This window comes from Felis catus, chromosome B4 (assembly GCF_018350175.1).
Source record: "Felis catus isolate Fca126 chromosome B4, F.catus_Fca126_mat1.0, whole genome shotgun sequence".
NCBI lineage: Eukaryota > Metazoa > Chordata > Mammalia > Carnivora > Felidae > Felis > Felis catus.
This window is the reverse complement of record NC_058374.1, coordinates 8,471,434-8,494,006: the sequence shown is the minus strand read 5'-3', so window position 1 is coordinate 8,494,006 and position 22,573 is coordinate 8,471,434. Positions and strand designations below refer to the sequence as shown.

At 39.5% G+C, this 22,573-nt stretch overlaps 1 long non-coding RNA gene and 1 pseudogene across 1 annotated transcript; one reads left to right on the top strand and one right to left on the bottom strand.

The window, feature by feature from the left end:
- Positions 1–653: 653 nt before the first annotated feature.
- On the bottom strand, positions 654–8,954 carry LOC109501305. The gene is made up of 4 exons (XR_006600288.1): positions 8,733–8,954; positions 8,264–8,548; positions 2,117–2,193; positions 654–825 (listed from the first exon to the last, which is right to left on the bottom strand). It is a non-coding gene; the product is annotated as an uncharacterized LOC109501305 (long non-coding RNA).
- Positions 8,955–20,900: 11,946 nt separating this feature from the next.
- On the top strand, positions 20,901–21,016 carry LOC111561496 (annotated as a pseudogene).
- Positions 21,017–22,573: the final 1,557 nt, after the last annotated feature.

Below are 22,573 nucleotides of genomic sequence, written 5' to 3'. Positions count from 1 at the left end.
AATGATATCTCACTGTGATTTTAATTTGCATTTCCCTAATGGCTATTGGACAGTCAGATAATATAATAGTTATAGTAATAGTATAGCAGTAGCTCTTTTGAACACTTAAACATACAACTACCATGTGACCCAGTGATTGCACCCTTCAGCATTTATTGCAGGAAAATGAAAACTTTGGTTCATGGATGTATGGGTATTATTTATAATTGCCCCAAACTGGTCCCTCAATGTGTGAATGGTGAAAACAAATACATAAGTAAAACGTGCTATGACCTACCACTACTACCTACTACTGAGCAATAAAAAGGAACAACTATTGATATGCACAACAGCTTGAATGAGTCTCTAGAAAGTTATGCCGAATGAACAAAGCCAACTTCAAAAGGTTACATACTACATGATTCCATTTGGTATATCATTTTTGAAATGAGAAAATTATAGAAATGGAGAACAGGTTAGTTGCCTTTTAAGGGGGTGGTAGGAACAGGAGGCAAGTGGGTGTGCCACAAAAGGGCATGGTGAGGAATCCTTGCCCTGATGGAAACATTCTGTCCCTTGACTGTACCAATGGCGATATCCGGGTTGTGATATTGTACTATAGTTTGGGGAGATGTTACCATTGGGCAGAAAATAGATAAAGGGTACATGGGAACTCTCTATAGCGTTTCTTTTAATTATGTGAATTTATAATTGCCTCAAAGTAAGAAGCTTAATGAAAAATAATAAAGCAAAGGAACAAAAAGATGACTTTTTCTTTCCACGTTATCAGTTGATTCTCTGAACTGATTCCTGTTCCTCAAGCCATTTCACAAGCTCGTACGTATCCTTTAAAGAGACGAAAGAGAGATTAATTAGGTGTGAGTTCATATGATACAACATTTTAAAAGCTAACTTATTGAAAATATACACTGCACACAATTTATTGAAAGTAATAAAACTTCAATAGGGAAAATATTGAAGATCTATCAAGCATTTAGTCACCATACTATCAAGTACTTAATCACCTAACTTTCACTTCAAAGAAGTTTTTATACGAAATAAAACATATACAATAAAGTGGATACTATTATTGCAATTGGCCCTTTGCAAATGAGGAAACTGAGGCTTAACTCATATGAAGAAGTATGGATGACATTGCTAACACTGCAGGATTGATTTGGACTACGTTGACTATTGATGGCACTTTGGGACCAAAAAGACAAGAGCAGATGTGCAAAAGGATGATGTGTTATTATTGCTGGTCTACTTCCTGTGCAAATCAGAATGCCTGAGGCATGAACAAAGTCTTTTTTTGTTTTAATTTACTGTTTATTTATTTTTACGGGCTCTGTGCTGACAGCAAAGAGCCTGACACGGGGCTTGAATTCACAAACGTTGAGATCACGACCTAAGCTGAAGTCAGACGCTTAACCAAGTGAGCCACCCAGGCGCCCCTGAACAAAGTCTTAATATGACATATAACATACTAGTGTATTGTATTCTCTCAACACACACACACACACACACACACACACACACACAAACACACGTGATTTTGCAGTATATAAGGAAGGGGCTGACAATAACTAGGTAGAGATACATAAAGTAGGATTTTCTTCTGAAAGGGAAGAGAATGTGTCTCCTCAGGTTGGGTCCTGTATGTTTTCTAAAGCTGCCATGGCAAAGTACCACACACTCGATGGCTTAACGAACAGAGGCTTATTATCTCATGGTTTTGGAGACTGGAGGTCTGAGACTAGGAATCTCTTCCTTCTGCGAGCTGTGAGGGAGAATCTTTTCCATTTCTCTCCCCCCTACTTGCTGCTCACTTTCTGGCAATAAGATTATCGGCAACTCTTAGCTTGTAGAAGCATCACCCTGATCTCTGCCTCCGTCTTCTTATGGTGTCCTCCCATGAGCATGTCAGTGTCCAAATTTCTCCTTCTTAAAAGCACATCGTTAATATTGGGTTAGGGGTCCACCCTGTTCCATGAAGTATCTGACCTCGTGACATCTGCGGCAGTCCTATTTTTAAATAAGGTCACATTCTGGGGTAGTGGAGGTTAAGACTACAACCTATGAGTTGGGAGGGCAGTGCACAATTCAACGCGTAACAGAGTCTCTGGCCCATTCTTACCCAGTAGATGTGATGGACAAAGCTGTCATCAGGTTATCACGTGAACTATGTCCAAGTGGTAAAGGTAGAAAATTGTGCTAAACAAAAAGCAGTCATTTTAATAGGTATATTTTTTGGCCTCATTTTATCTAAACCAAGCCATTTTAAGTCAAAAGTCTGAATATGCTATATTTGCAAAATGCTTGCGATCAATCGTAACTCATGTGCATTAATAATAGAAGAAAATCAAACGTTTTCTAAAAGTTACTTCCTCTCTAAATGGTTTAAAAGTGCCAACGTACATGTTTCCAACTCTTCAAGTGCAGGTAGATTTAGTGCTCCAAAATTAATAGATCGTTTGATCTGAAATAAGTTTGAAACAAACGCTGTAATTCAAATCGAAAGTTATTGAAATGGGAATATCATTAGAAGTGCCCCCCAAACTATTTATTTTAGGGAAGCCAACTATATTAAGAAATAAAAAGCAAATATCAGAGTGTTTGTTAATGGTCACTACTGCCCCTCCTGAGCACACTTTTTCATTGTGTACATGTTAAGATTTATGGGAGGATTATAGGCCTGCACTCAAGCTGACTGGTCTTTTTATTGCCCAGAACAATAATAAATTGAGCTAAACTACCTGTCAGTTGTGTAAAACTGTGTAGACCAGTAAGTTGATTGACTGCAGGGTTTTTTCCCCAACTTTTGAAGCAGATATGCTGACATCCTGTATACATATCCTGAGAAGATTATTCAAAGTGCAGATTAATGTCATACCCCACACATTCAAACCTCTTCTGACTTGGGTTCTTTTGCTCTCTCACTGATGTGCACATCAAAGCCATTCCGCAGTGGTGGTGATGGAACTTTGGTGCTTAGGAAAGATGGATGAACATTTCTGCAGAATACTACTGTTTAGCCATGAAAAGACCAAAAATGGGTGGGTGGCTTCAAATGTACGTAGGGGGAAAAACAAATTCTAAGAAATCAGAAAGTTTGGTACCCATTTGGAAAGACATGAGCTATTTTTAGATGTAAAGAGGATGTGGTGATGAACATGAAGCCTAAAGCCAGGTAAATCCAAATGCAGCGCTTTTCATTGTCAAGATGCAGGGTTACACATTGCCATTCTACCAAAATATGAGTAAGTAAAAGACATTAGTTTCCATTTTTAATCCAAAAATAGCTTTCGAAACAATAGCTTTCAAATAGAAATGGAAGATACTGTATATTATCAGGGAGGTAAAGTGACGTTTAAGTTGTATGGATACGTATGTAAAATGTTAAAAATAGCCTCCTAAGAGAATTATGTGTTTTAGATGTTGGGAGTAGGTAACTCCCAAATGTCAGTGACAAAGCTGTCATGCAGCTAGAATTATTCGGTTTTGAGTCTTCATAGTTTCTGAATAGTCCATCGACATCTAACTATCCACTCCTCACAGATGAGGTTCTGGGACTGTTGACTCAAGTCAAGTATTTTCCTGAAAATCCCACAGATAAATTTGAGAAATTCTATACCAGGGCTATGGCCGAAGCCTGGCAATGGCTCATTCCCAGCCTGTCTCCTCGTACCTTTGACTCTCTCCTCCTCTCCCATCTACTAACTGATGTAAGGTCACATCCCCACTCCACTACCGTTCATGTTCATTGTAGGCAGGTGCCAGTTGACAAAATTACAAATTAAGAGTTATTTCATACACTTCTAGATGAAAGCAAAATAAAAAAAAGAAATGAAAGGAGACCATTTGACAGTTTAGCATGAGACAGACCTGTATTGGAAGTTACAAATATTGCTTAACTCCCCTGAGCCTTTGTTTCCTGTTTGTATATAATATTACCATGATTCTGTAAACATGTGATTATTACTGTTAATGACACCACTATGGCTCTGATGAAAGTCACAAATCATAGGTTAGAAGTTACAAAAAGGCAAAGCAACAGTAACAGTTTACCTGGTTCTCTTCAGATGAGAGAAAATCCCTTATGGCAGAAAATGGTTTGTCAAATCTAAGCACTGCTTTGACCATGGCTCTCATTGAGGGTGAACTTTGTTCTTCCTAGCCACTTCACTTACGAAGCTAGAGAGTCCACATATTCAATATATTTCATTAAATGTGCATGCAGTTTTCATTTATAAACCTCTCCAGCTACTTTTTTACTAAGGAATCAGAGGTGAAAAATCCTTTGTCTTTTGCGTTGTCATTTTTGGTTTAATATCCCCCCAGTGAATCTTCTCTCTGAAGCATTTAGAAAAGTTAATAAGAAAATGCACCAAGTAGCATGTTTGTTGTATAGAGACCAGGCTTACCTTCAAAATATCTACCCTGAGGGTACTACATCTCTTTTAGTCAAAAATGTCTAATCTCGGCTTTCCCTTCTCCGTTGGATCTAGAGTAGAAAGAATCATTTTCCATTACTATTTATAAAAGGTATCTTGTATCTTCTCTCTGATGATTTTGTTAAGACTGAACCTAGGTAAGTCTTCTCTGCTGACCCCAATGTGTGCAGACACTGTTGATCTAATTTTTCAACTCAAGGAGCTTACCTCTCTCTCTCTCTCTGTCTCTCTCTCTCTCTCTCTCTCTCTCTCACTCACTCAAATTTTGTCTTTCATACTTCACAGTAGGGACATGTGTGAGCCCATCACTTCCAAAGAAAAGTGCTACATTTGTAAATAATCCCTACCACATTCCTTATTGGGATATTGGCCTGGCATCCAAGACTTTGAGACACTAAGATTATCGTTCACTTAAAGCCGTCACTTGTTTTGCATTCTTTCTGCTAGGACGCAGAGAATTACCTGAATCCCTGTCCTCCCATAGCAAAAGGAGTATGGGTCAAAATATTAAATGTATTTCCCTTTGGGGAAAGACACTGAATGGAAAGGGAAGCATTTTGCTACAGGATTCTGCTTTCCCATTTTATTACCGTCCTGAGAAAGCCAAGGCACCTGGGTGGTTCAGTCAGATAAGCATTCAACTTTAGCTCAGGTCATGATCTTACGGTTCGTAGGGTCAAGCCCCACATCGGGCTCTGTGCTGGCAGCTCAGAGCCTGGAGCCTGCTTTGGATTCTGTGTCTCCCTCCCTCTGCCCCTCCCCTGCTTATCTCTCTCTCTCTCTCTCTCTCTCTCTCTCTCTCTCTCTCTCTCTCAAAACTAAATAAACATGCAAAAAAAAAAAAAACTTTCCTGAGAAAGCCAACAGACCTTTTATTTTATAGCAAAACCATGTAATTCAAAAAACGTATGAACTGAAAAAGGTGTAAGGAAAAACTTCAGAATTAAAACCTGAAACCAAAGGGAAAAAAATCCCGTTAGAGAAAAAATTATGCTGACGATAACAAAGAAAAGCAAAAACAAAATCTTATCATTATGCAAGGGTGCTAAATAATATGACACAGACTACAGATCGACTGCTGGTCCTTGAGAGTAGAGTTCACAACGATTCCATTTTGAGGCCAGCTGAATAGTTCTTAACTACTTTTCTCAGGTGGAAAACCCTGCAGAGGTTTCTTCTAACATACCTGTCCAGCTCAATGGGAACGTTTTGTTTCTTTCTAAAAACTTCAGTACGCCCATTTAAATGAACAAATCCCCAGTTCGTAGGACAGCAGAAACATGGGGAAATTATTCCTAAGCAAACTTATCATTGCTGCGGTTAATCTTTAAATATTGCCATCCATCTACTTCGTTCCATCTGTGCATACCAGATGAAGAATAATTTCTTGGCGAATGCTGCCACACAATTGTGGGCCGATGGGTCAGTTTATGAGCCACCATTTTACTGACCATGGAAATTCCTGAACAGAGGAGCCCTGATTCGACAAATGGTACAAGAGAGTCCAGAGCACTGTCCCAGAATTTAACTATGTTAAGTGAGAATTCCTGCTTGAGCATAGATTGGATAGAATTGGTTACTGGACTCAGGTACCACCCAGAGATTCTGATGTGTGGCATTGTCACACTTTTAGTAAGTAAATCGCTCAGTCATTTGAGAGAAAATGATACCCTCTCTGCTATATTAGAAACCGGGTTTTCACATGTTTTTTTGTGAATTTGTCTCAGAATACTTTTGTAAAGTTGACACCAATTTGCCACACTACCACTCTCAGATGCTTTTGTTTTCCTTGCCCACCTCTTCCTGTAAATTGGCCTGTTGAGTAAAAGACCCCATTATCTAGATACTCTGGTGCCTTTGTTTACCTCAGAATAGATAGTGCTAGTTTATAAACCACTTTGACAGTCTTTCCCGGGACATTCTGTATAAAGTGCAAAGTGTTGTCATTTGCATTTTCTACTGTTGGTGTGAGGTGATATGTCCAGGTATTGAGTTTACAGTGGTAATATGAACTAAGTTCTTTTCTAAACTCGAGGGAGACACTCAATCATGAAGTGGCACAGTGACTCCGGTGGAATAAAACAGAGTTATCAGGATACTCTGTCTGGGGCATTCTAATGACTCTGTTGGTGACAGCTTGTCTACTGCCTGGTGGCATTAATAAAGAGCACTTTTTCTGGGGAAATTGTTATGCTGGCTTTGCTGTCATGTGATCTGACAGGGCATATACCCTGTCAAATTGAGTCACTTTGCATTTCACTACAGACAAGGGTCTCTTGCAAAATGGCACCTGGGAGTGTCACTGCACCAATACTGTTTTATTAAGAGAAACCTTTAACCAGGTGAAATAGACAATTGCATCCACCGAAAATCAAAACCAGCTCGCTTACATATTTCAGCTGTAATTTTCCTAATTCCCCAATCTCAAAGCACATGTGTTTACAAGCAGTAGTACTGAAATACGTCTTCAGGATATAGTTAATAATATCGGGAGTAAGTTCACATACGTAATCCTCAGTAGAATGAAAGGGTGGCCTCATCCAGAAATTGTGAGTGTAAAGGGGGAGATTAGGCTCTCTCCAACCCTATCTTTATGTTGTGTTTTTTTTTTTTTTTTCATTCCACATCCTCCAGGACATGTAGTATGGTCTCTAAAAGCCCTAGTTGTTTCCAAAGCGGGCACTCTCTGCCTTTTTGTTGGTAAGGGAAAAACACAAGATAAAACAAAACAAAACAAAACAAAACCACCATTGCTTTGTCAAGGTCTGCCAACCACCCATTCATCATGCAAGTCTGAACTTTGGTAATATATGGCTGTGGAGATATGATGGGTGTGGGATCGGGGATTTAGGAAGGATTCTCAGGAACAACGAACTCAAACAGGCTTCTGTTTAAATGGAACAACACTAGACTTCATTGGATTCAGAATTAGTGACCCAGTTCAATCTTATCTGAAGTTCAAAACAGCTTATTTCATTTGTTTTTGACAATTGTACATTTTGTTATCCTATAAGGTTAATGAGAGGAAGTCAAGGTTATAATGCGAACTACAAAAGGGAAATACCACACTAAAGTCTGTTTTTTGTGGTGATGTGACCTAAAGAAAAAGCCCTTAGATTCTGACTTCTCATAAAAAGCCCATGCTTAATAACACTCACGATAGTGGTGGTTGTGAGAAAAGCTAATCTCAGAAGACTTTCTGCATAGTTTTTGTATCAGAGAGATTGGTTGCTTTAGATAAACTACTCGGCGAGCATACATTGAAATTCTTACTCAAATACTCTGAAAAATAGCCCAGAGGAATTAAATCCTGTGTATATCATATGGCACTCTCCTGCCATTGGTCAAACAGAAAAAGGGAATGAGAGAGAGAGAAGAGAAAATAAAAGCCGAGAAACACTCTGGTTATAGAAGCTCATTCATTTAGCTCATTTACTTAGTTAAGTAACCAAAATGTTTACTGTGACTCATGAATGCGGTTAATTTGAAAGCCAGCAGATTAGTACGTAATGTCTGTCCAATTAAACCCAGAAGCCCGGTTCACAAGCAGCTGACATGTCATTGAGGGAGCAAAGCCGAAAGCCACCAGAAGGCGGTCTTTTCCCGGGTTTGTAGCAGAAGTGGGAGAAACACAAGATTGCCAACAGCACATAATGAAGTTCCTACAGAACATTCGGCAGAAAGATAGGGTTTCTACCCTGGAGTGACTACCTCTGGGTGGGAAAATTTTTCTGCATTTTCAAAAATTATGCAATAAAAATATATTAGGAAAAAAAAAACAGGGAAGAGAGTATATAAATTTGCCCTGATAGGCCGAGAGACATACTCACTTTATTCCCCCTTCCTCATAGCTCATCTCCTTCGTTGTTTGGCTGAAAACAAACTGTTCACAAGCTGCTGTACATCCTCAGCACCGCCAGGATACCACAACCGGGAAGAGCGACAGGAATAGGGAATCCTCTGAAAGATCCCCTTTACTGGGGCAAAAGTTGGCTGCACTGTCCTGATATCACTTATATGATTCCTTAAACTGCTGCACAATCCTCTTACATATAAGAGGGAGAATCGTTCCAAAGTTTGCTCCTCTGTGACGAACTAAACCATCCTTTCACCTGCTAAAATGAGAGAATGCATTGAGGGCAGTGGTAAAGTGGATTATCTATTAATATAATGAATCAAGGTATATATGGATACACGACATATTCTGTATTTGTGAGCAAACTCTAAAATTAATTGAAGGTACAATGAAGGAGAGTAAGGACAAGCAAAGAAAGAAGTATCAATTTGTACCATACTTACAAAACAAATCCAAGAGGTATAAATCACCAGTCACCAAGTCAACCAATTCAGCCTCCTATTAATTTGGAAATAAAAAATTGAATGTTGGCTGAGCTATCCAATTCCAAGGATTAACTTAAAAGTAAACCATTCCTAGATATATCAAGTGTATTCTAAGCGAGTTTATGGGCTTCTTATTTTCAAGAGGGCAAAATCCATTTGAGAACTTAGATCCTACATACTCCTTCTTACTTTGGCTTATTTTTAGTAGAGTGTTGGACCAGATTCAAAGTTATTTCAGGAGCATATCAGAGAAAATTTGCCTAAAGAAGAGTTTGTGCCAAGTAGTCATTAATTAAAGCAAACTGAACGAAAGCAAAAGCTCTAGTAGATAATTCTTTTAGTTGATTTGCAATTTCTTATAACCACTTTTATTTTTCATACTGCCTGTTTCTCTGAGCCAAGAGCCATAAGTTTAAGCCAATTTATTTTCATCATTTGGTGTATCTGTCATTATCATAATTTTTTGATCTGAAATATAGCTCTCTAAATTTTGGTGTTCTTATGTATATATAAATATGAATATATTTGAATGAAGTGATACACACACACACACACACACACACTAGCACTTAGCTCAAAAGAACATAAAATCACATAACTTAGGAGTAATAATGTTACAGCATTTTGTCCCCAGCTGACATCTTAATGTGGTTCTGTTTTCAAAATAAGGTGGGGAAACATACGTTGTAATAATTTTCAGTTCAATTCCAAATCCGCTAGAATGATGAGAGTTCCGTTAGAGCTTGATGTGTTGAAAGCGACAGTCTATAGATAGAAGCAAATTTCGTCACAAATGTATAGGAAGCAAAGGGAGACTGAATGAAGTGAAAACCCAGCAGTTGTGAGACATGCCATTCTTTCCTGAGTCAGGTCATTCTGGTCCGAACACACACACACACACACACACACACACACACACACACACACGCACACATGCACGCACACACACACGCACAGAAAGGACGGTGTGTGGGAGATACATCCCCTTGTCCTTTGTGGCATCTGCTGACAGGATGGTTTAAAAATCTGCTGTTGCACAAATATTTTAGGAGGTGACTCTTAGGCATGATTAGGCACTTACTGTGGACCAGACAAAATATAAGGGACTAAGAGAAAAATGCTGCCATTTCATAGAGTGTACAAAATTACAAAAACGTTCCAATGTTATATCATGAAAACTACGGAGTGTTTATATGAAGTTTAAAAAGTAATAGCAAAACCACTCACCCTTATCCTGAGTTCACTGGAAAAATTTTTGCAAAGAATAGAAATCTCCACAAACATGAGATGAACACAGGAAGCAAGTAAATACATGTTTTATGCGTAAGGTGAGATACAATGTGGAAAGTTATGGGAATACTGGGGACACTGAGTACCTGCGCAGATGTTTGAAACTTTTCACACGCTTTTTGTGTAAGTGCTGTTGTGACTCTCAGGTCCCACCCATTTTTCAGTCTGGATCACACTACACAGGAGGAAACTATACTCTTACTTGGCTCCCCACTTAGAAAGACACGTTGTCAGTGTAGGAAAGTGCCGAGCTAATGTTTAATAATATTTAAAATTTAAATAGGTAATGCTATCTAATAAAACTCATAGTGTTTTGAAATCGGAAAGTCTGAAGTGAATAAAGTGCTCCTATGGAACGCGTAAGGGGCCAGTATGATCGTCGCAAGAGCGGACGGAATTAAGGTACAGGAAGGGTGTACCTGTTAATGACAATGTTAAGAGGCACAGGAAGCAGAGGGAGATGTCAGAGGACAGGAAGTAGAAAGCAATTACGGTGACTCCTCCTCTCATTAGGAGTCAAGCAAGGCTCTTGCTGGAGTGTCTTCAGCCATTTTTTGCAGAGCTGTGGTGATTCTCTCAACTTCTGTTCCAAAGGAAATAGTTACCTTTCCCCCAAGTCATGCAGGACCTACCTACTCAGACTCTCAGCCATAGCTGCACCTCTCATTTGTAATTTAGAAGAGGCTTGCAGTTTCTTGTGCCTCCCCTGTAGGTCCACGAGAAGGCTCAACTCTGACTTGCAAGATAATCCATTAATTCTCCAAATGAATTACCTACCCCTAGGTTGATGCTTGCAGTCAATGTCCTTCTGTGCATTTAAGAGCTTGAGTTCCCTCTATAGGGGGTTTCCGAAATCCCTGAGACAGGTCACACACTTATTTTAGTAATGGTCATCCAAGGCTCTGAGAATTCAGATCCTTGCCACATGGATCCCCGACCACTTTGTGCATATTCCAAGCCACAGCACCAAGATGGAAGTGGACTTTTGAGCACCAGGATTCGTTGGGATTTTTCTGGTCAGATAATTTTTCTCTTTGGAGGTGAAGAATATGCAAAGGAATTAAATTGAGCAAAGGTGTTAAATGAGAGGAAAGGAAACCAGAAAACAGTGTTAAGTAAGGCAGAATCATGATATGAAATGCTGGATCACAGATGTGAAGACCCAGAGCCGAATGCAGCCTTTCCTTAATTTTACAGTGCGCACTAATGTCGACGTGAATTGTACTTTCTATCACGCCGAAAGTATTTATATTTGGGATTCTCCAGGAAAAGAAAAGAAAATTAATCAAATAGTATACTGTGAGAGCTGGAAACATCTCCTGGAACCCTCCACCTGGAAGTATACATACCGACTGGAGATAAAATGGAGATATAGATCTGATCATGTCAGATGCGAATATACAATAATAAGATACAATGCATTATTGGAACTGTGTGTACAATTTCAGAACTGAGACTGAGACCTCCACTTTTAGGTACCACTACTCTCAATGTTAATGTTTCCAGCCCAGGACTTCTGTCTTCCAAAGGGACAAAGGGATCCCGGAGAGGGTTTCGAAGAGAGAAATATGTAACCATCAAGTTCTGCACGATGAGTCCAATGACACTGACCCAAATTCCTTCTTGGTCAGTGTTCTTTAGGTGGATCATACGGTAGAATGTTGACACATTGGAACTCTGAAGTATCTAATGAGTGAGCACCAGAAGCAAGGTCAGAAGTAGTAGTATTATTATTTTCTACAACGCATTGACAACAATGTGCAATCTCTATCCTAGGTCACATAAACATTTTTTTCTGTGTAGATAGTGTTGTGGTTTGTCTTTGAGTGGCGTGTCTTCTTCTGGAGAAATTTTATGTAGTGGTACACGGGAATATTTTTGTGACCTGTGGAATTATTTATATTTCATTTGTTAATACTGAAGTGTCCAAAAAAGCGTTGTTAGGTCTAGTGGTCCCAGTAACACCATTATTCTACTTCACATAATCCATGCTGCATCCCATGAATAAAATACCGACTTGTTTTCAGGTTATGCAATGTGTGAGTAGATTACAATGCTATATTGCTTACGCATGCATGAACATGGCTTTTTCTCCCTTTTTGTTCTTTTTCGGCTCCACCCATTTTCTTCTTTGAAATCATTGCCTCCTTAATCGAGCAAAGTAAGAATACTTACATAAGTAGGGCATTGCTGCTGACACCACGCTGTTTTCAATTCCTCTGGTATGCTCTGAATAACAGAATGTACTCCCTAAGCCCAGAGAGTGTCCCTGCATCATGGTTTAGGTCCTGCCCATGCACCACCACCCCCAGGAGTTTGCACGTATTTCATGTTAAAGCTGCCTCCTTCCATAAAGAGTCCAGCTTCGCCAGAAGTGGACACTGGGTGCTGTTCTGTGCCTTTGCCATCTCGCCTTTCTAGGATGAAGGTGAAAAAAAAAAAAAAACAGCCTCGTGAAGACAGACACACAGACCAGCTGGTGGCACCAAGGCTAATAGTTAAAGAGTTAGTCCTGATTAGAATTAGACAGTCTCAAGTTTGAACCCTGCCTGTCAGCTCTGTGACCATGGGCAAGCTATTTTATCTCTCTGCACGTCAGTTTCTTCATTTGCAAAATGCAGGTGACATCAAGACCTGTCTCAGTGTTTCTTGGGAGAATCTGGCGAGTTAGCACAGCAAACAACACATAATTGGCTCTCGGCAGTCACGCAGTGCTGGGGTGGGATGGGCACCGGGATGGGTGGATTGCCAGGAAGCAAGATAGGGGTCCCCCTCCCTTAAAGGCATTTAGAGATTACCTCTGCTGGCTGCTCGGGAAGGGCTGGTCGTAGAGTATTATCCAATATGGGAAGGCGCCTGAGAACCACATTGAAACACTTTTACGTCCTTTTGTTGAGAAAGAAGCCATTGGCCCTTTGCATTAAACTGAGTCGAGGTGAAGTGGCCAGGATTACTCAGGGTGCAATATTATCGGTACCCTCGAAGCATCAGAATCCACGCGTGCGTGCTGCTAATCCATCTTTTCTCACTGCCTCTTACTTGCAGACCCCTTCTCTACCATTCAGTCGTACACGATAGCTGGGAAGATAAATGAACTCAAAAGAAGCAGAGAACAATACTGCAGTTTTTAAATCTGTCACATTTCTTCCCCCACTTCAAATTTGACTTGACAACTACATTTATTTCACCTCGCAATTGCTACAGGTTAATAATATTGTTTTATCAGGGAACATTTATCTTGAGGAAGAAAGTTATCCTAATGCAGCAGATAACTTATCCAAGGACAAATAGAAAGGGGGCTGTGTCTTGAGGGTAATGCTAATGCCTGGCGTGCTATAAAAATAAATGAAATCTGATTAACGCTATTGGGAAGAAGAATAAGTCATAGTTCCTGTGAAATATTATTTTGCTGATTGGAACCATTTCCATTTTTTGTCAGTTCAAAACATTGTATTAAAGATGATGAGAGATGACTTTAACTGTGACAGAGATCTCAAGTCCTGTGATTAAAAGTGGTTGTTATAGGCTTGTAATCCTGCGGGTTTAGTCTAAAGTATTTTCTCCATAAATTGAAAGAGAAACACACTAAGAATTCAGAAGATTTTAATTAAAGTTGTTCAAAAAAAATTAATGAGAGTTTTAAAGGCTGGTACACTAAGTGTTTTTGATAATGAATTCAATTTATGGAAGAAATTTGCTAGCCAGTTTTGGGGATGCCAAAACAGCCTTCATCTGCACAATGTATATTTTCGTGGAAGCATTATTATTAATTACCCCACTTTTACTAATTCACAAAAGTGAGTCCATATTCAGCTCCATTCCGATACATTCCGATGATATTAAACCAAGCATCTAAAAAGTGGCAACAAAGGCTTTTTAAAGGAGAAAAATAGACCACAGAGGGTCGGACAGGATTCTCGGGACCGTGAAACAAATGTCTTTTCAAAAATAGCTCGTTGGTGTAGAGAGTGAAAGCAGCCTGGGTCAGAAGCGAAGAAAGAGTGCACAAGAGCATAATTTATTTTGGACTGGACAGCTGAAACACATCCAGTGTAAAAACCGCTCTTTCTCGTTTTTCCGTGAGCGTGCCTGCAGCACTGTGTGGCATCCTCCACCTCTGCAAGGCCAAAAGTCAGCAGTGCGGAGCACAGTGTGAGAGCCAGCACTGCGCAAAGAAAGCAGGCGATGCAGGGGTGGTTTCAGTAGTAAGTCAACCCACTAACAATGATAATGGCTTGTGTGTATGCAGGCCCTTTCTTTATGAAGCCCAGTGTGTTTTTAAAACACGATTCTGTTCATTCAAAATGCACCCCTGTGATTAGGAAGGGCACAGGTTTAATTAACTCTGTTTTATGGATGAGGAAACTCACAGTATCCTGGATTGATAGGTAAATATTACAATGGGCCCCATTCGCTGTCCTTTTCTGTTGCCTGGTTAGGCCCTGGTAAGGCAACAGTAGGTCTCAACTGATCACCAAAGAGACCGGAAAAGGGGCCGGTGACGGGCGAACCAAGGGGGCGATTACAGTGACCTCAGTTGTGCATTGCAGTACCAGCCTATCTTCTGCTGAATTTCCAAGGCAATATTCCAGTGTAAAAGTCCCAATCCCAAAGACTATGCTGTTAAAAAACACAAATAACAAACAAACAAATGGGGCACCTGGGTGGCTCAGTCCATGAAGCGTCCAACTCTTGATTTCAGCTCAGGTCATGATCCCAAGGTCATGGGATTGACCCCTGTGTCGGGCGTGAAGCCTGCCTCAGGTTCTATCCTTCTGCCTCTGACCCTCTTCCCTACTCATGCTCTCTCTCTCCAACACACAAAACAAAGAACCAAGATGTCAGTAACTGGGTTGTTTTAGATCCACCCAAGCTTTGCCGTACCCAAATCACCATGGAATGGCTCTAATGTATTTTTATAAAACTTTGAGTGTTTAGTCATCAGAAAGGTGGCACACACTTGTTGAAAACTAGTCATTCAGTTTATTAGGAGTTAATTCTTCAACTGGCCCTGAAGTTTCTTAAGAAGGTGGGAAAGGAATGAGATAAGTTCAAAAGAGACAGAAAGGCAGAAAACCTGCCAACTAGCTTTTTTCCCCTCACTCTCAGGGAATCTGCAGTCTTCGTCCATTCAACCGATGCTTTGCTTTGGGCCAGCCATTAAATAAGACCCCGCTGTGCGGGAGGAGATTAGTGCTTTTGTTGTTGTTAATTTGTTTTGTTTTGCTGTGGGTGTGTTTCACTTACAGAATGGCATCCTCTCTGAAACTTCCGTTGGAAATACAGTTTGTGATTATATTACCATGGGTGTGTGGGGTGCAGAGAGAGTCACAGTGTAGCCCTAAGTTGATCACTCCTTTTATTTATTTGTTATTCTTCATTATTTTATTACATAAGTTGGAGGTGTGCAACATTTTACTTTGACATGTGTATACATTACGAAGTGATCACCCCCAAAAGTCGAGTTACCATTCATCTAAGTTGAACACTCCTTATAAATATGAGAAGGTGAAGAAAGACAGTATCCAGATCGTGAACCAGATAGCTCCCCCAGCACCAAGTCATGAGGTAATTTTCGTAGTTGGTTTTTCAAACCAACTCATTTATTCATTCGCTTTTATACAACAAATACTTGTTGAGTATCTGTCATGTGGAAGGCAATATTCTAGGAGCAGCCAATATCATAGGCATGTCTCTGCTCTTATGGAGTTGATAGTCTGCTTTGTAAGATGGCATCTTGCCAGCGGAACGATTCATATGCCCAGAAGCAACTCTCCTTCTGAATATGTGCAATGGCATATCCTTTGCGCACTTACTTTTAATACATTGGTTTTACAACAAAGTTAGTATACTAGGTCTTCAGTTCTGAGCAGTGTTAAAGAAATGCCCCAGTGAATGGTGCCTTCCATTTTATAGTCTCTTGTGAAGGCAGTCAGTATGGCATTGGCATTGGCAAAAGTGAATTTACCAGTGAACACACGGTCACTCCTATTTTTAAGTAACAACCTTTCGGTTCTGTAAAAATGTAAAATTGTTCTATCAAACTACCTGAGATCAAGCTCTGTACATTTTTACATCATTTCACTATGGCGGTGCTCTTGGAGGAAGATGCTGATGTTGCAAGAAAAAGTCCCACTGGAACCCTCCCACCAAGGTCCCCCACAAGTGTTCTCACTGTTGCTCACTGGGGGGCTGTTGTAGAAGTCCTTTTAGGTCATTATAAGAAATCTCCTGTGTTTAGGTAAAAGTTGGGAAGGAAACATTATTTTCTGCAACAATTTAAGAGAGAACACAAATGCAGATTGGGAGAGGAGTAATAGATCAGTCATGGACTAATCAGGAAACAGAATCCACTTGGGAGTTTAAAATAGCGACAAGCATAGGCTGTGGGGGAGTGGGTGGTGGGAAAGCTAAGAACGAACAGGAAAAGTGAGGCAGCCCATTGCTTATCAAAGTGAGTAATGACTTGCCTCCAGGCTGGAAGGATAGAAGAAGGTTATGTTAGTGGAGCCCGGGAAGTCCATGGCTCCCCTGGGGAACTGGAGCCATGGCAGAACTGGCAGGCCAAAGCTAGAGTCACAGATGAAACATTGCCACAGTCACATCGTCACTGGAAGCGGAGATGAAGAGAGCTATAAGCCCAGCATTCTCTGTCGACCCCAGCGCCAATATCCCACCAGATACTCCCGGTTGGAAGTCAGTAGAAGCGTGAGAATCCAGCCTGAGAGGGGTCTACACAGAAGAGCTGAGGAAAGGTTGAGTCATGGATGTGAGACCAAACTGCCCAGCGCTGCCCCAGAAAAGTTAAGAGAAAAGACTCCTTCTTGTTGAATAGAGACATCTATAGACAGCTGGGGAAAGCAACTGACATCACCTTAAAAATATATATTTTTAAAAAGGAATGAAATTTGTCTTAAAGAATGATGAAAATACGAATTTGAAAATGAAAAATATGACATATAAAAATAAAACCACACAAAATTACCTGGGGAGGCTAGTGTCTGAAAACAAGACAGAGGTACAAAAGCATCGCAGTTCCTTAGACCCAAAATAACCATACATAAATTTTATTTTATTTTTAATCTTTTAAAATGTTTATTTATTTTTGAGAGAGAGAGAGAGAGAGAGAGAGAGAGAGCACGAGCAAGGGAGGGGCATAGAGAGAGGGAGACACAGAATCTGAAGCTGGCTCCAGGCTCTGAGCTGTCAGCACGGAGCCTAATGTAGGGCTTGAACCCACGAACCATGCCATCATGACCTGAGCCGAATTTGGACACCCAACCAACTGAGCCACCAGGCACCCCTTTATTTTTTTTTAATTTTATTTATTTATTTTGAGAGAGACAGAGAGAGCATGTGCAGGGAGGAGGGTCAGAGTAAGGGGAGAGAGAACCCCAAGCAGGCTCTGCACTGTCAGAGCTGGACCCAGGGATCCATCTCACGAAACATGAGATCATGACCTGAGCTGAAATCAAGAGTCAGAGGCTTAACCAACTGAGCCACCCCGGCGCCCTAAAACCATGCATAAATTTTAAAAGATCGGTTACAAGATAAACATAATCAGGGGAGCCTGGGTGGCGCAGTCGGTTAAGCGTCCGACTTCAGCCAGGTCACGATCTTGCGGTCCGTGAGTTCGAGCCCCGCCTCGGGCTCTGGGCTGATGGCTCAGAGCCTGGAGCCTGTTTCTGATTCTGTGTCTCCCTCTCTCTCTGCCCCTCCCCCATTCATGCTCTGTCTCTCTCTGTCCCAAAAACAAATAAACGTTGAAAAAAAAATTAAAAAAAAAAAGATAAACATAATCAAACTCCTCCCTGTATTACATTTATTAATTTTTTTCACTTATAAAAAAATGAAGTGGATAAAAGTGGAGATGAAAACACTACCCAAATCTTTATGGGAGGAATGAAAACAACTTTTAATAAAGGCTACTACATCTGTTGTTTCCGGATGGCGATACTGCATATAATTAATACATTTTTCTTCGCAAATGAATACATGTTAATAAAACTCTGTAGTAAAATTCCAATAATGGTATTGTTTTTTATTTGAAATTTTGTTTGTGACCTTATATAATTTTGTTTTGGAATCACCTGCAATTTAAAAAGGGAATAGCTAACTTATGCTTATAAATATCAAAGTGATAAAGTGTATCAACATAAAATGGTAAGGGGCGCCTTACCAATTTGATGGAATATTATGAACTATGGATATTTATAACAGCGAATCCTTATATGTTATAGAGTCAGAAAAAGCAAGAAACCAAATTATGTCGTTAAAGTATGCCCACATATGTATAAAAACAAATATGCGACATGAAAAGATAGAAAATATTTCAAATATATGAATCATTTTTAATATTATTAATGTCATTAAAGGCAAGACAGTTTGTTTTCTTCTACTTTCCAAAATTAGGCTAAGGGTATGTACTATTTTGGGGCGCCTGGGTCAGTCGGGTAAGCGTCTGACTTCGGCTCAGGTCACGATCTCGCGGTTTGTGAGTTCGAACTGCTAACAGCCCAGAGCCTGGAGCCTGCTTCAGATTCTGTGTCTCCTCCTCTCTCGGTCGCTCCCCTGCTCATGCTCTGTCTCCCAATAATAAATAAATGTTAAAAAAAAAATTAAGAGTATGTAGTATTTTATGATTTAAATAGATTTGGGACAAATTCTTAACAGGTTAAATGTGTGGAGTCCGTAATGTGATTTGGCCGTGTTCGTAATCATCTGACATGAATGAACTCATTTGATCCCCTCAACAAATTTACAAGGAACATATTCCCCTCACCCCATTATGCAAATAATAAAACAGAAACCTAGAAAGTGTTGGCACCTTGCAGATGATCACACAGTTACGGAGTGGCAGATCCAGGGTTTGGGCCCAAGGGAGCTGACTCCGGAACTCAATAAACACTGGCATAGTACCTCCTCAATCAAGAAGGTGGCATGCGGATTGAAGAATTTTAGTTCTTAAAAAGTTCTATGGATCACAGGTTCTCAACCTTGCCTGTGATAACTTGATGGGCTATGGAAAGTCATTTGATAAGTGCTCACATTATTTCTCTGATGCAAAGTGAGTCTTTTCAAGCACCATTTATTTAACATTAGAGCTCAGTGGTTTTCCCCTGTCCAGGCAGGTGTGCTTCTATAGCCTCCTGCTTGTCCTTGAGCTCTGAGGAGCTATCACCCTTGTTTCCTGGAAGTTGAGGTATTTGTGTGTTACAGACTGTGAAATCAGAGACAGTCGGTTTCTATGGGAACCAGCTTTACTTAATCCAAAAGGGCAGCGAAGAGGAATTTGTAAATGTTACGGAGGGAAGGACTATCCTCAGTTTGAAACACTGTTTCTTTTACCTCCTTTTTTTTTTTTAATTTCACTTTCAGAAAGTTCTCCCTTTAATCCTATGCATTTGAAGGAACTGCAACATCTTTACCTGAGCGATTTAGCAAACTTTTTTGTTATCTGTCTTCACAATGTCTAAAACCAAGGAGCGCTGTCTTTTCACAGATTACAGGGCGATACGTGCTTGTGTTTTCCTCAGCCCCAGAAGTGGGCATCGCAGTATTGGAATATATAGATTAGATTACTTTCACAATGGTCTTGAATCTTTGGGTAAACACGGGGAGAAGGGATGGAGATCGGCAATTGGAAAAGCTGGTGTTATTAGTCTGTTTTTTCTCTCTGGGTATCTGGGTTTTCTCAGCAGCTCAAATTGGATTGTAATTCAAAAATTAAGGGAAGTACACCATTGCATCATATTTAACCCCAAATTGTATATTTCTATTCACTATTGGGTCTTTAAACTATATGAGAGCAGCATTTTCTTTTAACCTACCTTGGAGAAATCTTTAAAAAGTTTTAAGGTAAATGATATTATCTTCTGTAGAAAGCAGTGCCTGACAAAGTATCTCAGGATTACTAGGAATTATACTTTCGGTACACCTTATTATGAAAATACTTAATATATTGAAAAATAATTTCTTGTGTGCATGCTGTCAACACACACAAAAAAACATGAAGGATTTATCATAATCCAGTCGGTTCCTGAAATGAAGGGGGTTGGTGGCTACATGTGAATACTTTCAAAAGGTTTATTGCAGGGATCAAAAATATCATTAACAATATGAAAGTAATGTTTTTCAAGGAACACTCTTTTCCAGTCATCCTTTCTCTAAACTCTTTGCAGCTTGGCATAATGATGTTTAAGAGAAGAGCCATGCAGATGACTTCATCATGGCATGAAATCAGGGTATAAATTATTTTATCATAAGATGGAATTAAAGAGAAGACTAGAAATGTATCAGCTTATCAATAAATAGGACTGGGTGTGAAACTTTCAATATAGAGGCATACATAAATGTAAGATTACACAAACAAGACAAAACAGGACATCCTTATTACCGTCTATGCACAGAGGACCATAACTTAAGGCTTCTATTTCTGTGATAACGTTTTGTAATTGTCGAAAAGGACTACTCAATTCCTCTACTCTACGGTAAGCCCATCCCTAAACCCTCAATAGTTGTACATATTTCCTACAACGTCTACCTCTTGCAGATTAAAAAAGGGCTCTGAAGGACACCTGGATTCACTATGAAGCAGATTTCAGTGTGTTCCATCCTTTTTGGACCCTTTCCCAAGGGATTTTAATTACTAAAGTGCCCCAAGCATGTTTGCTTTTCCATGATTGGTTTTCAAAAGAGTAGCACTGTCCTTTACTGTCCTTTAAGAGACACAATGACAGTGACAGTGCTTTTCATCATTTGAGAACTTCAAACAGTACAACCTAGTTTTCAGGTCCAAGCGTATGCTGGTATTGCTTATTGCAAAAATGCTTTCCAAGTTTTGCGCAGTGGCAGTGTCGTACCAATGAGGTTTATCCGAGAAGCGATTACTTGCTAATTAAAAACTTTTCCCAATACCCTGCCGTGACGACTTGAAAAATGCTTTCCAACGTTCTACATAGTCATAGCACAGAAATGGGCACCCGCTAAAAAAAATTATAAAAGTCAACTAATACAGAAAGAATAATCATCTCAGAAGGTTAAGAAATTTTTCTTCAAATAATAAAGGTCACCAGTGTAAGTAACCTACCCACAAAAAGATTCAAATTGATATCACACAGGACGCTTAAATTATGTCATCGTGACTAATTCTAGATTTTCTTAACTTGTTGCATTTGTTTTAGTGTTCTTATTTTGTGCATTTGTATTCCTAGATTGTATACATTTTTAATTAGCATTGCTATCTGGCTACCTTTAATATGGTCTATGGCTATCCTTCTAATTATCTTCTTACAACCATTATCAGCCTTTTAAATTTTCTCTGATGTCAGTTTGAAAAGTGACATTACATTTAGGGTTAACTATTATTTCAGCCATTTTGATTACACACTTTGCCTTCTGACCTTCTGAAAATCACCTGACCCTTACTTAAGACCTTTGCATAATTACCTATCCAATTTTCTTATCTCCCTCTTCCTTTATATGTTTTTTTCTTCCCTTAAAGTTACTGAGCGCAGTATAGTTGTGGTCATTGCCAAAGTCATGGCGACCTTGTTAGGACTCTCCCCAAAGTCCTCACAAGATAACCAAATTAATGACTTAATGCTTTATCTTAGTGTCCAGTCATTCCTAAATCTACTGTTATGCCATTTTTGTTCTTTAACAAAGTGTTAATTAACTTGACCAACTTTTCCTTTTATTCATCATTTAGGACAGAATAAGAACCGCACGAAGTGTTTAATTCATATACTTCATTATGTAGACAGTTCATTTACATGAGCACGATCATTTTTCTATCCCATGAACGTATTTACTACATTCAGAATCTCTCCACTTTTTCTAAGGAACATAGTCACATTTGCATTAAAAAAAAAAAAGTTGAAGTCCACAACAATAGACTGCATGATTGTTAAGATTTTTTCCGGATATGCCATTTATACTCACGATACCTGGAAGACTTTCTGAAGCTAATCTCTAAGCTGATGGTTCTAAAAGTATGGTCCTCTGACATCTGGGGATCTCTGAGACGCTTGCAAAGGTCCTCAAACTCAAACAAAAACTCATAATAGTGAGATATTACTTGCCTTTGGACTCTTTCGACATTTGCAGTAATGAAGAAAAGCAGTGCTGGTAACTGCTATGCCTCGTCCTGTGTTAAATTGTACTAGGAGACATCGCGTTCCTTTAAGATTGTCCGTAGAAATTTTCCCAAAAAATCAATAAAGGGATTCCGCACCTCAAGAAAACTCTAACGGTATCTTTTGCCAATGATAAAATCTGAGCTTTCCAGTAAAACTTAGAATTTTTAAAAACTTGCATTGGCCACCATAAGCCTCACAGAGTTCCAATCAAGCTTATCATTCTCTCATGTAATAATAATAATTAATGTGATTTTGTCAGTGTGGTAGGCACTTGGCAGATCTGCATAATTCAGTGAAACAATATTTTCCAAATGACTCAATGTTTGATGTTATAAACTCACATGGTAAAAGTTCCATGCAAAGGGAAAG